Here is a 12,282-nt window from a genome sequence, read left to right on the forward strand (position 1 = left end):
GCGGGTGATTCTCGTGGGTCACGCCTGGTGGGCCGGGGCTTGGGCCCTGTCATGCGGGGAGGGAGCAAGCCCTTCGTGTGGCCTGTCCAACAGGGCCCATCAGTAAAGGGGCTCAGACAGAGGTTGGCCTTGTGGGCGATGGCAATGCCCCCCTGGGTGGTTGGGGCAGTCCTTCTAGGTGATTTTGTATCCTTCAGTGATATCTGGTCCCGAAGCAGCGTTCATCCAGGTTTCAGTAAGGAAGGCGACTTCAGGGGTGGTGGTTTCTAGGAGGCCCAATATTTCTGCAGCGTGGCTGTGGAGGGAGCGGACTTTGAGGAGAATGCATTGCAGGGTTTGGGGTGCAATGGAGGGAGGAGGTGGGTCTTGGGTCTTGGTGAAGGTAAAGGAGTGGCAGCGGTGTTGGCAGGTGAAGGGTCCGTGGGTGTCAAGAGGTGGAGAGAGCATGCAGTTGATGTTCCTGCCAATGCTGAGTGCGTGGTAAGCCAAGGATCTGTAGTGCTGGTGGATCCGAGGGCCAGGGGTCCTGGAGACGGGCTTGCCTCTGGCACACCTGCTACGCACGTTCCTGCTCGGCCGCACAGTGGCTGCCATTAAGTAGGGGGAGGGGAGAGGGCAGGACAGCTGGGAGGCGGGAGCGGGATAACGGGAGGGACCACGGGGCAGCAGCAGTGGGAAACGGCTGAAGAGGGCAGAAGAAAGGGAAGTGAAATATAAAGGACAGAAGAGGAAAAAGAGTCCAGAAAAGGAAAATAAAGTGAAAAGTCCAGTAAAGGAAAGTAGAATAAAAATAAGGCAGAGAATTAAAGAGAGAGAAACAAACAGGTGAAGGCACAAGTCCTCGAACTGCGGTCAGCAGCGGTGTAAAGGCAGAGCCACTGCCTGGGAGCGCTGTGGTGGAACTACACGCTGGGAGAGCAGAAACCCGGGGGGTCTTCCTATAGTTTAGGTGGAACAATTTCATATAATCACTTGTTACATATAACCCTAGATATCTTATGGACCATTGTGATTAAATCTGCAGCCCTATTGGGAGCTGGGAATCTGTAGCGTTAAACAGAAGTAGACTGGTTGACTTTATGCCCACCTAGGTATGTGAAGGCCTGAATTTCCTCCAGCGCTGTCTGTATGTTTGTACCCTCAGCTCTAAGGTATAAGATTATATCATCTGTAAAAAGTTTAATATTTGTGAACCCCCTTACAAAGGCTAAGATTGAAGTGTTAGAATGGATTTTAATCGCAAGTGGCTCAATAAAAAGAGAGAACAGGAGTGGGGATAACGGGCATCCCTGGCAGGTGCCCCATCTAATCTCAACCTCACCCACCTGCTCCGCATTAATAATTATCTTTGCTTCGGCCCTTTTGTATACTTCCTTTAACTTTGTTATCAATTGGGATGGGAAACCAAACTTCCGTAAAATATAAAATAGTGCCTGCCTGTCGACAAGGTCGAACATCTTTTCTGCGTCCATCAGTATAATTACAGCCTTGTCCTTGTTGACTGAAAAATAATCAATAGCCTGCATCAAAAATAGGGTATTGGTGGCCATTGACCTACCGGCCAGGAATCCTGTTTGATCAGCATGGGCCACTTGTTGAGCACTTGGAGCAATCCTATTTGCCCAAACTTTCATAAAAAGCTTATAATCTGAATTTAGTAAGCCTATTGGGCGATATGAATTAGGGTCACATGGATCTTTATTGTTTTTAAGAATACTAATCACCACTGCCTCATTAAATCTTTTGGAGATAGGGATCCCATCCCTGATTTGGTTGAACAGCAGTGTTGAAAACAGGGAAAGCTCTGCAAAAAACACTATATATTTCCACAGGAATACCATCGCCCCCACTAGCCTTCGCACTAGCCATACCCTTTAATGTTTCAGTGAGGTCCGCAGGCTCTATGGGTTTATTCAAGGCTATACTGTTGTCCCTAGTGATCTGTGGTAGGTGGCATGTGCTGAAGCAGCCTTCTAAATGCTGTGGGTCAATTACCTGAACTTCAGCATAGATTTGTTGCAAATGACGAAGAAATATTTCTGCAATCCTAGCCTTATCTTCCAGTATGTTTGCAGAAATAGGGTCTCTTATTTGTGTAATTATTTGACTGTTCTGTTGTGTTATGGTAGACCATGCTAAAAGTTTACCTATAAATTGGCTTTTTTCATACATTGTCTGATGATATGCCCTACTCCCTGCAATATCTTCTAAAATAAAAGTTTCTTAATTAGTCCTTTGCTCTCACCAATTATTGCTTCAATGACTTATCATCATAGTCTCTTGAAATTGCCAAATCACATTTATTCCTAGCCCATTCTACAGTGTTTTGTAAAATTTCTATCTTCTGTGCCCTCTGCTTATGCAGCTAAGTTTTATAAGCGATAACCTGACCTCGAAAAGAGGCCTTAAAAGCTTCCCACACCATAAAACTTGGTGCAGTATTAATGTTATCCTAAAAAAACAGCTGTATAAATTTATGCATTTATGAAATCCATATTTGGTCCATAAGCAGAGATTTATTGAACTGCCATCTGGGATTTTTATTTCGAGGTGTTGCTACTATTATGACTAAGGAGACTAAAGAGTGGTCGGAGAACCAATTGGTAATAATCTCCGAACCTCCTCTTGTAAGAGCTTATCCCCCAAATATAATTCAAGCGTGAAGCTGTTTTAAACCTTGCAGAATCGCATGCGAACTTGGAGAGACCCGGGTAAATGATCGCCATGGATCCAGCATGGCAAAAACTTCCTTCATAGGTTTAATCAATCTCGAGGCCTTTGGTTTTAATTGTTGCTCAGTCTTATTTGACGTATCTTCTCTTAGATCTTGAATAACATTGAAGTCCCCTCCCATAACTATAATACAATGAACATTTATTAACAGATCATAGATCTGCTCTAAGGCTTTCTTATCGTCATAAACTGAGCTATAGTAGTTCAAAAACATGAAGAGGGCCCCAGCAACCTTAACCTCAGTCCAGATCCATCTCACTTCCTCATCATGAATCACCTTCTTCACCTCCCAGTCCAGTGTATTTGAAAACAGAATACCTACTCCCCGGACTACCACCTTGGCCAAAGCAAAGTATGTTTGAGAAAATTTCCTTGGCAAAGACAATTTGGGAGTGGTAGACTTCAAATGAGTTTCCTGTAAAAATATTGCCTCAGGAGAGAAAGATCCCAGCCATTTTAACAGGGCCCCACTTTTACGCGCATTTAAAAGACCATTTACATTTCATGAAATTATCTTTATCCTTTGTGACATTTCTTTGAGCCTATTACCACTAGTTATAAATAAAGCAGTTGTTTCCCACTTCTTTATTGCCCTTGATATAACCTTCCAATAATTTGATAGCTGAGCTTGACCTGAACCCCCACTTTCAATCATTGCCACACTTAGCACTTCCCCCTCACTTCTCCTCATACCTTTATAGCGTCCCACTTTGTTACCTGCTTCTATCTTGCTCTTTTTTATCTGCATACCTTTACTACCCACCCCTTCCCTTCCTGCCCCCCACTCTTGCCACATCTAAAGAGGGGAATGGTTCTTAACTCCCCTCTGCAGCCCACCCAGAATAATGGCGCCTTGGCCTGGCACCTGGCCACACACTTTTACTCTGACCCCCTCTGTAAAGGTAATTATCTCATTTCAACATCACCAAAACCAGACATAAAGTGCATAACAGATTGAAACCAAAGTATTTGACAGCTAGGTTGACTCACAGTCCCCCCCGACTGCTAGATACTATCCCTCATTGCATTGGCTTATACCGAATCTATTAACCCTTGCTGTTTAACTGCTTAACTGAACTAAAACATTCTACATATGTTACAACATTCTTAACATCAGTTTAGCACTTCACCTTACTCTAAAAACGACCTATTATAAATTGAGTGATGTCTGAGAAATTCTGATAGCAGCTATAATAGCTATAATAGCTAAACAACAGCAGGAGTGTTCCTATATGTAAAAGTGCCAAGTGCAAGGTGTTTGGAGCTAGCTCTACCAACATACGGACTTTAAACATAAAACAAATTTTCAGTCTGTAAGCTGGTGCTAAAGTGCAACAATCACATAGTGGTCTAATTCGGGTCTGTAGAAAACGTGCTGATCTCTAGAAGTGCAAAATGTATAAAGTGCATAAAAGGCAAAGTGCTGACAGTTTAAGAAAGTGCGTGTGTGAGAACAATGGGTCATAGTTTGCGCCTGCCGTCTTGATCATACCTATGAGTGCATTGACTTATGCCTAAGTCATTCCACTTTTTACTGATTAAAAACAATATAGACATGCTGCCGGTGGCCGTATCGTACATTCTTAATAACATTCTACAGCTTCACCTTATACACCATACCAAGTGCTTGGAGACATTCCTGCCCCCCCCCCCCAAAAAAGGCCACTGAAAGAAAAAGGTACTAATCTGTAAAAAGTGCCAAATGTCCGAAGCGTAGAAAGTCTCGAACTGACAGATTGCAGGAGTTTGTTGCCGGAGTAGTCTTCATAATCCAAAGCCATATCTACTCTTAATAAGACATTTACTTCACTGCTTGTCTAACCCCTGGTTAACACTAGCTTTAATTGCTCAGATCACTTTATGTAGTAGATCATGAGCTTCCTTGAGAGTAACACATATGTGGAATTGACCTTTGATTAACATTTCCAATTTAGACTGCTGGATGATGGAGGCTTGTGCTCCTGCAGTTTTAAACTGGACAATCAGTACTACAAATTCCCTTCGGCGACATTCTACAAGTGCCGACATATCCGAGAATACTCTTACTCTTGATCCATCAGCTAGAAAAAATATTTTTTCTGAATTGCCTTACTTAGAATGGCTTCTCTTATACGAAAATCTGCAAAATTTACAATCATTGTCCTTGCATATTTGGCCCCTGCTGACCGTTGTGCTGGGACCCTATGAGCCCTTGTTATTGTGAGTTCTTCTGGAGGTTTCTGAAGTATATGATCTCTAATCATTGTTTCCATATATAGTAGTGGGTTAGACTGGCCGTTTAAATGTTCATTATCCTCTGGAATCCCCGTAAAACGAAGATTAGACCGTATCGCATAGTTCTCCATTTCATCAATTCTCACCTGTGAGTCCTGTAGTTTCTTTCGAAGAGCAGTAATATCGCTATCCCAGGTCAAATAATGTTACTCTATATCTGACAATCACTGCTCATGTTCTTTAATTCATTTCAGAATTTGTTGTACCATACCCTCGATTTCCTGTGCCTGTGAGCTTTAACATTCTCTAATCTCAGCCAGAATAGTTTCAAAGAATTTCTAGAACTGATGTAACGAGGGTTGGCTATAACTGGGTGGCTCAGCTTCCCTGATTTCCTGTTGCTTTTGACTAATTTCACTAGCCTTCTCCGCCTCCTGAAGGTTTAGAACTGGGTCTAGCTAGACAAAAGCTATGGGATCTAGTGTGTCTGAAGCTTGGGGGAGTGCCCCTGGAACTTTTGCCAGTCCCATTTCCATGTTTGGTCCAACACTCCATGCTGCTACTTTCATTACAGAAGCCATTGCTGAGTTTGCAGTGGGGTCACTTACTAGTTCTCTACCTGGACCCTGGCTCTCTGACAAAACAATTGGGTCTTCCAATAATGGTTTCCAACTTTTTGCAAATAATGGATAGTTCTTGTGAGTCTTATCAGCCAATCTCTCCTCTGAACCAGCACTAGCTGTGCCTCTCAATGTCTTTGCACTACCGCTGGTATGGTTTCGCTTGGTGTTGGCCTCAAGATTCTCTGATCTCAGCGTATTCAGACTATTATCAGGCACAGGAGTTGAGACAAATTCAATCACCAAATCTATCCTAAAGGTTGCTAGATCGAAGGAGGACCCCAAAAAAAAACCAGAACAGTAGGAGAGGACATACTAGTTGACAGGACTGGAGGGATTTGCCCCATTAGTTTATTTGCTACTCCCCCCTTTCTTGCAGGATTCTTCTCCCTACTTCCTGAAGGGATGCATGTTTGCGAAGCTTTCCTCTTTGCACTCTGATTTACTGATAATGAACTCAGCGCTTGGGGCCCAACTCCTGCTCGTACTCATTCTCCCCTCAGAACCATTTGCAGCCTGCTTTTGTCCATCCAGCTTAATGGGGTTGTACCTTGATTCTACCACAAAGAAAGAATTTAGGGGTCATACGGGTTAAATCAGAGATCTTTGTACAGAAAGACCATTAGCTTCTGCAGCATATGGGTTCACTTAAAAAGACTAAATGGCCACTGTCAATTGGGGAAAAATTAATAATAAATTTAAAAAAGGCGGGATAAAGCAGAATGTCTAGCGGGTAAATGCCTGCTCAGGGAACCTCAGCAAGGCAGGGTTGATCAACCGGGGGCGACTCCTCGACCACCGAAGACCTCCTTACCTCAGCGAGGCACATAACAGCTTCCTCCACTTCCTCTAGTCCCCTCACAATCCATCCTTCTAGCGTGACGATGCAACGCCTAGCCTCATGAGCCCTGTCACATCACGTCTCCAATTCTGTTTTCAGCGATTCCGTGGCGCTGCTCTGGTGTTCCTGACCCTGGAAGCTGTTTCCTGCCGCTTTGCTGTGCACGCGACCTGTAGCGAGAGGGTGGATCTCTAGCGTACTAGTATCAAGGTGTTGGGCACACCTTTGCCGCTCTCCTCCACAGCTTTAGGTCTCCCGCTGTTATTGAGCTCAAACTCCATGCTTGCATGCAGAGTCACAGGAGGACAAAGGCAGATAGAATGGAAATACATTTGGAAAAAGAAGCCAATCGAGGAGAATTGAAAAAGTGTTAAATCTGGTATCAAGTTATTTATATGGGTTTTTAGTGTTACACAACATCTCTGAGTAGTTCTGCACAAACACAAGCACTAGAGCCCACCGCTAAACACTAATGTAAGACATTGGATTTTGCTGAACCAAAAAAAACGCTAAATTAACTTGTGCTTAATCCTCTCGTAGGTTGGCACAAAAGCAGTCAGGCATAACTTATGCAGCACACAAACAGTAATAACTTGAAAACATAACACAACAGCTTTCCCACACCAAGTTAGAAAAATAGAGTAACATTTTATAAAAAAACAAAAGGGCAAACATCCAATCAGGAGAACTGGAGACATGCAATTTTAAAAGGTTAAGTAAAAGAAGCTCCAAGAAGAAGAAAGCACTAACTGTGGACATCTGGTCGGGCTAGACCAGGACAAAGTCACAAATGCAGGCTGGAGACAGTTGCCAGGTTACTCTAGCTGAAAAAGTTACCTTCTCAAAGTCCAACGCGCAGACTTCAAATTTAAGGATCTCACAGGGGGAGTTCAAGTGGCAGTACCAGTAGCAGCAGGTCAGCTTGGCAGTTGCAGGGAGGCCTCTAGAGCTTGTTGTGCCCCTGTAGCTCAGAACAGGAGGTCAGACAACAGACCCTTGGAGTCACTCAGGATAGCCTGAGAAGAAGGGAGCAGGCCCAGTCTTCCTTCTCAGAGAGAAGGGCAGGACTCAAGCAGTAGGGCAGTCCTCTGAAAAACAAGGCAGGACTCAAGCAGCACTGCAGTGCTCTGGGGAATAAGTCAGGCCTCAAGCAGCAGAGTAGTCCTCTAGGAAACAAGTCAGCCCTTCTTCTGTAATATCCACAAGTCCAGGAGTGTACTGATGAGTTGGTCTGAGGGCCTAATAGTCAGACCTAGTGCCAGCCTTTGAATTGGGGGGAAACATCTAGGCGAGCCCCTTAACTAGTTATGGAAATGTCCTTCTTTCTCCTGCCCAGGCTCTAAGTGGTCTTGGGTGAAAACAGGCTAGTATCAAGATCCTTTGTGAGTGTTGTGGAGGCAGCTCGTTGAAATGTAAGTGGGGTGGGTAACAGCTCCTCCCCTCTAATCCTGGCAGAATGGCCCTCTTCCAGCTACACCCAGGTCCTATTGTTCACTCTCTGGGCCCACTATGCATTACTGATGGGCAAAAATTAGCGGAGGCGTATAAGGCCTCAGAAAGGTTAGGGCAGGAAAATGCCAACTTTTTAAAAGTGCAAAAAAGAACAGATGATGGACGGAATGCTGACCAAATAAAATATTCACCCCCAGTCACAGATCTGGGCTGAATCCATTGTTTTTTTGCACACCCCACCATTCCAGTTTAGACCCAGCCATATGGAAATCAGTCTTGACCCTGCTCCCCATGGAAACAGTCCAGCCCGTACTGTCAGGCCAGGTACTCCCTGTACCAGAAACAAGCATCCTGGGACTGGTTTCAGGGTATCACCCCTCATCAGCCAGGCTAGCTTGAATATGGTGGTGTAGCAAGCACAGGATCCAAACTAAAAGTGGCATTTTCTGAGTTGTATTCTACAATTCAACTTTAGCATTAATGAGGATTTTAAATTACAATTCATTTGAGTCCAAACATAACATTTCTACCTGTTCCCAATAAAACATAGCACTTACTAAATGTAATAAAGTAACCCAATGTTATTGTATGGGAGAGGTATGCCTTACAGTAGTGAAAAACTAATTTAGGAGCTTTCCACTACCAGGACATTTACAACCTAAAAGTGCATGTCCTATTTTTTAAATACAATGCACCCTACCCTATGGGCAGTTTAGGGCATACATTGGGGGGGGGGGGGATCTTAAATGTATTGAAAAGGCATATATTTATTAAAAAGGAAGGTGTGGGCTTAACAAGCACATGTCCTACTTTTTAAATACAAAACACCCTACCCTATGGGCAGTTTAGGACCTTCATTAGGTGTGCCTTATATGAATTAAAAAGAAAGGTTTAGGCTTAGGAAAAGGTTTATTTCACCAGGTCGAATTGGCAGTTTAAAACTGCACTACAGGATGCGTTGGAAGGCACAAGACATGTTCTTAAAGGGCTACTTAAATGGGAGGCACAATAAGTGCTGTAGGCCCACTCATAGCATTATATTTACAGGCCCTGGGTACATATAGTACCATGTAATAGTGACTTCTAAGTCAATTAAATATGCCAATCAGGTGCAGGCCAAATTTACCATGTTTTATGGAGAGATCACAAGCACATTAGCACTAGTTAAGTGCACAGAGTCCTAAAAGCCAACTAAAACAGGTTCAGAAAACAGGAAGGGTTAAGGCAAAAACCTTGGGGTGACCCAACTGAGAGGGTCAAGTCCAGCACCTATATTCTCTCTGAAATACTGCTAAAATATGAATGGTTTCAGAAGTACGCATGTTTGTCAATGGGACTTCACCACAATATGGCAGAATTCTCATCACCGCACCTCTCTGTTTTCCATCTTAAGTTAAAGAGGGTGGGAAGGGTGCCTTTTCCTTGTCTGCCATTGGGACAGTCAATGGTGGCAAATACGTTGTTTAATTTAGAGTTGCTCTCCACCACCATTTCTAGCCATGACAGTCTGTCTTGGAATGGCATGGAAGGCTAGTCAAATTGTTAGAAGAAAACTCCCAGACCATGAGAGAAAAATTGCAATTTGGGTACTGGAAAGGAACTCCCATTCTGGGGGTACATTTCCAGCAGAAATTCCACCATATCAAACAGGCTTGATGGCATTACATATTACTCCCATCACCCTAGGATAAAACATCCTATCACATTTGCAGCCGTTCCTTAAAAATCATCCACTGCTAATATATCGGGATGGAACCTACCAGGCTTGTAGGAAGATTTTGAGGCCAGGGGCAAAAACCTTGTGCGGGCCCAATGCCGCGATCTCGTGATGATTCCTCCATTTTTACCACAAGCAAAAAGCTCCTGTTTTCAAATATTACAATAAATGCAGCCCAGGGGAAAAATGCATAGTATCTGGCGCCATTTAGTGGTGTAGCCACAAGATCTGCCTCATTATTATTATTATTATTGTTATTATTTTTAAAGGAGCGTTTTATTGAATTTGTGCAATATGGAAATAATATATGAGGCTTCAGTTTGTCGAACTGCCTTATTACTACTGACGACAGCAGATTTCCTTTTGTTTTCTAATCTATAAATACATTTTTCTGAATGGGGCACTAGAAAGGGTGGGGGCCTGTGACATAGTGTCACATCTGCCCCCCCACCTCCCACTATGATGGCCGTGAGATCTACACTACATTGGCAATAGGACAGCCCATTCATGAACATTTAAAATAGCCCCTATGTGCTTTAGCAATTCAGCGCTTGTATTCCCCTTTTTAAAATGGCATCATGATCTTTTAGCATGTCTGCACGTAGGGGCTGAATTTATAATTTTTGCCGAGATGTTTTAGGTTCCCACTCCGGCCCTGTGTGTACTTTCTTTAGGAGGATGAGTTCCCAGCAATCAGCAGAAATATTTGGCAAGCATGGTTCAATTTGCCAAAAATGGGACATTGATGGAGCAAGGACTCGTAGAAAAGAGACTTGCTCGGAAGCAATCCGCTCCTTTAACTCACTAACAGATTATTAAATTTGTTTTGTGTAAAATTAATGCGCACCACACAAACACGTAGGATAGTGAAGCTTGCTTATGTGTCTACTAACGCGAATAATATGAACGAAGGACTAAAACTGCTTTAATGGGGCAATCTTTACTGCGCATGCGTCAACTGCATCTGTGCAATATGACAAACTAATGCTTGGAGGAAAATTCTTGCGCATGAGCAGAAGGCCCTAAAATGGAGTCTTAAAGACTCGCCTGCATGGCACCTGCTTAGCTGAACAAAAACAAGCTATTTTACTAATACTAATGCGGGGAAAGTATTAATAAGTAAAGGGGAATAGAGTCGAGATTGGTGGTAAACAGTGCAATCATTTATTTGTGAAAGTAACATTTGTCTTTTTGGCTTTATTACTAGTGCGCATTTAGGCTTCTCATGTATAACTGAAGTAAGCTGAGTCATGTGACAGCTGCGCATGTCTACTGAAAGTGAACCCGGAATGATGAGTCGGAGTTTGAATAAAAGCCAAGGTTGCAAAGCGTCCTAGCCTGAGAACGGGCGGTGAAAAGTCAACGGAATGGACCTACATGTTAGATTTTTAACAAATGTTGCAAATGAAACATGAATGTGAGTGAGAAATAAAAAATCCTGAATAAAAATTAAGGGGATGCGTTTTTGAACAATGGTTTAACTGAATTAGATGACATGTAAGCATGGTGTGATGATCTTCCCCCCTTGCCTGACCAACTATATTTCATATTTTTACGATATTGAAACTAGTGGGTGGAACATGAAGAACGAAAGGTATAATTGAGATAGCTTTAGTTAGTTAGTCAGACGGACATTTGCTGGATGCTGCAGAGCTCGGAATGCTGTCTGGGAGTCGGGAGATACTGATGGGAGAGATGCTGTGAGAGGCTGATGAAGAAGCCGAATGCAGAACTTTCTATTCTAATTGAATTGGGTTAGATAAGAAGATCGCAGAAGAATCTCGAGGAGGAAGAGAGTGTCAGAGAGGGGTGCGACGCAGTCGTCAGTATTCTAGAGAGGTCTACTATCCTGTCCTGAATCCTGTCCTGAAGTCTTTGTCACCTGACCTATCCCAGGGGTCCTTTACCAGCTCCTTGGCCAGGGGGTTGGTCTTCACACCATTCTTGGTAATTATATTTTCTTGTTATTTGCGAATGATCTTTCCTCTCTGTCCTCTCCTTTCGGAGCATTGATCATTGCATGAGTCCAAAGTAAGTGTTTGATGAATAATTAATTTAATTTTCTCTCCTAAGAATGATGGTGAATGCACTGTGTATTTGAGATGGTTCACATGAGTTTGAAATTTAGATAAAGATGTAATACTTTCCCGAGTCTGTGGTTATTTACTTTAAATGAATAAGACAGAGTTAGTGTTAATCTTCACCATCAAATAGTTCAACTAATGGTCCATCGACCAGAAGAAATAACTTTTTGATCAGTGAAAGGTTGGTTAAGAGTAAGAAAACTAATCTTGCATTGTGGAAAATCATAAACTTTGACTCCAGCGGTTTACTCAATTGTGTGTGTGTTTATGGGCCCAGGTGAGTATATGTTATTGGAGTATCTGTTGTTGGTACGCCGCTGGATCAACATGACCCTGTGCATTTGGCACATGCAGGTGTGGGCAGTTCAGGTAAGAGCGGTGGGACAGGGCAGGGGGGTCAGGGGAAGTCGACAGGCAACGGAATAGGTCAAATAAAATAAAAGAATTAATAAAACTACTTACCTTGCGCTCGGCGATGCATGGGTTTATCTATTTTTTAATTTTATTTGACCTATTTCTTCGTCTGTCAACTCCACAGCGCCCCGCCTCACCACTCTTACCTGAACTGGGCATGTGTCTTAGCATACATGCACGTTTAATCACCACTAAGTGTATGATATT

The sequence above is a fragment of the Triturus cristatus genome, chromosome 12, assembly GCF_964204655.1.
Source record: "Triturus cristatus chromosome 12, aTriCri1.1, whole genome shotgun sequence".
NCBI lineage: Eukaryota > Metazoa > Chordata > Amphibia > Caudata > Salamandridae > Triturus > Triturus cristatus.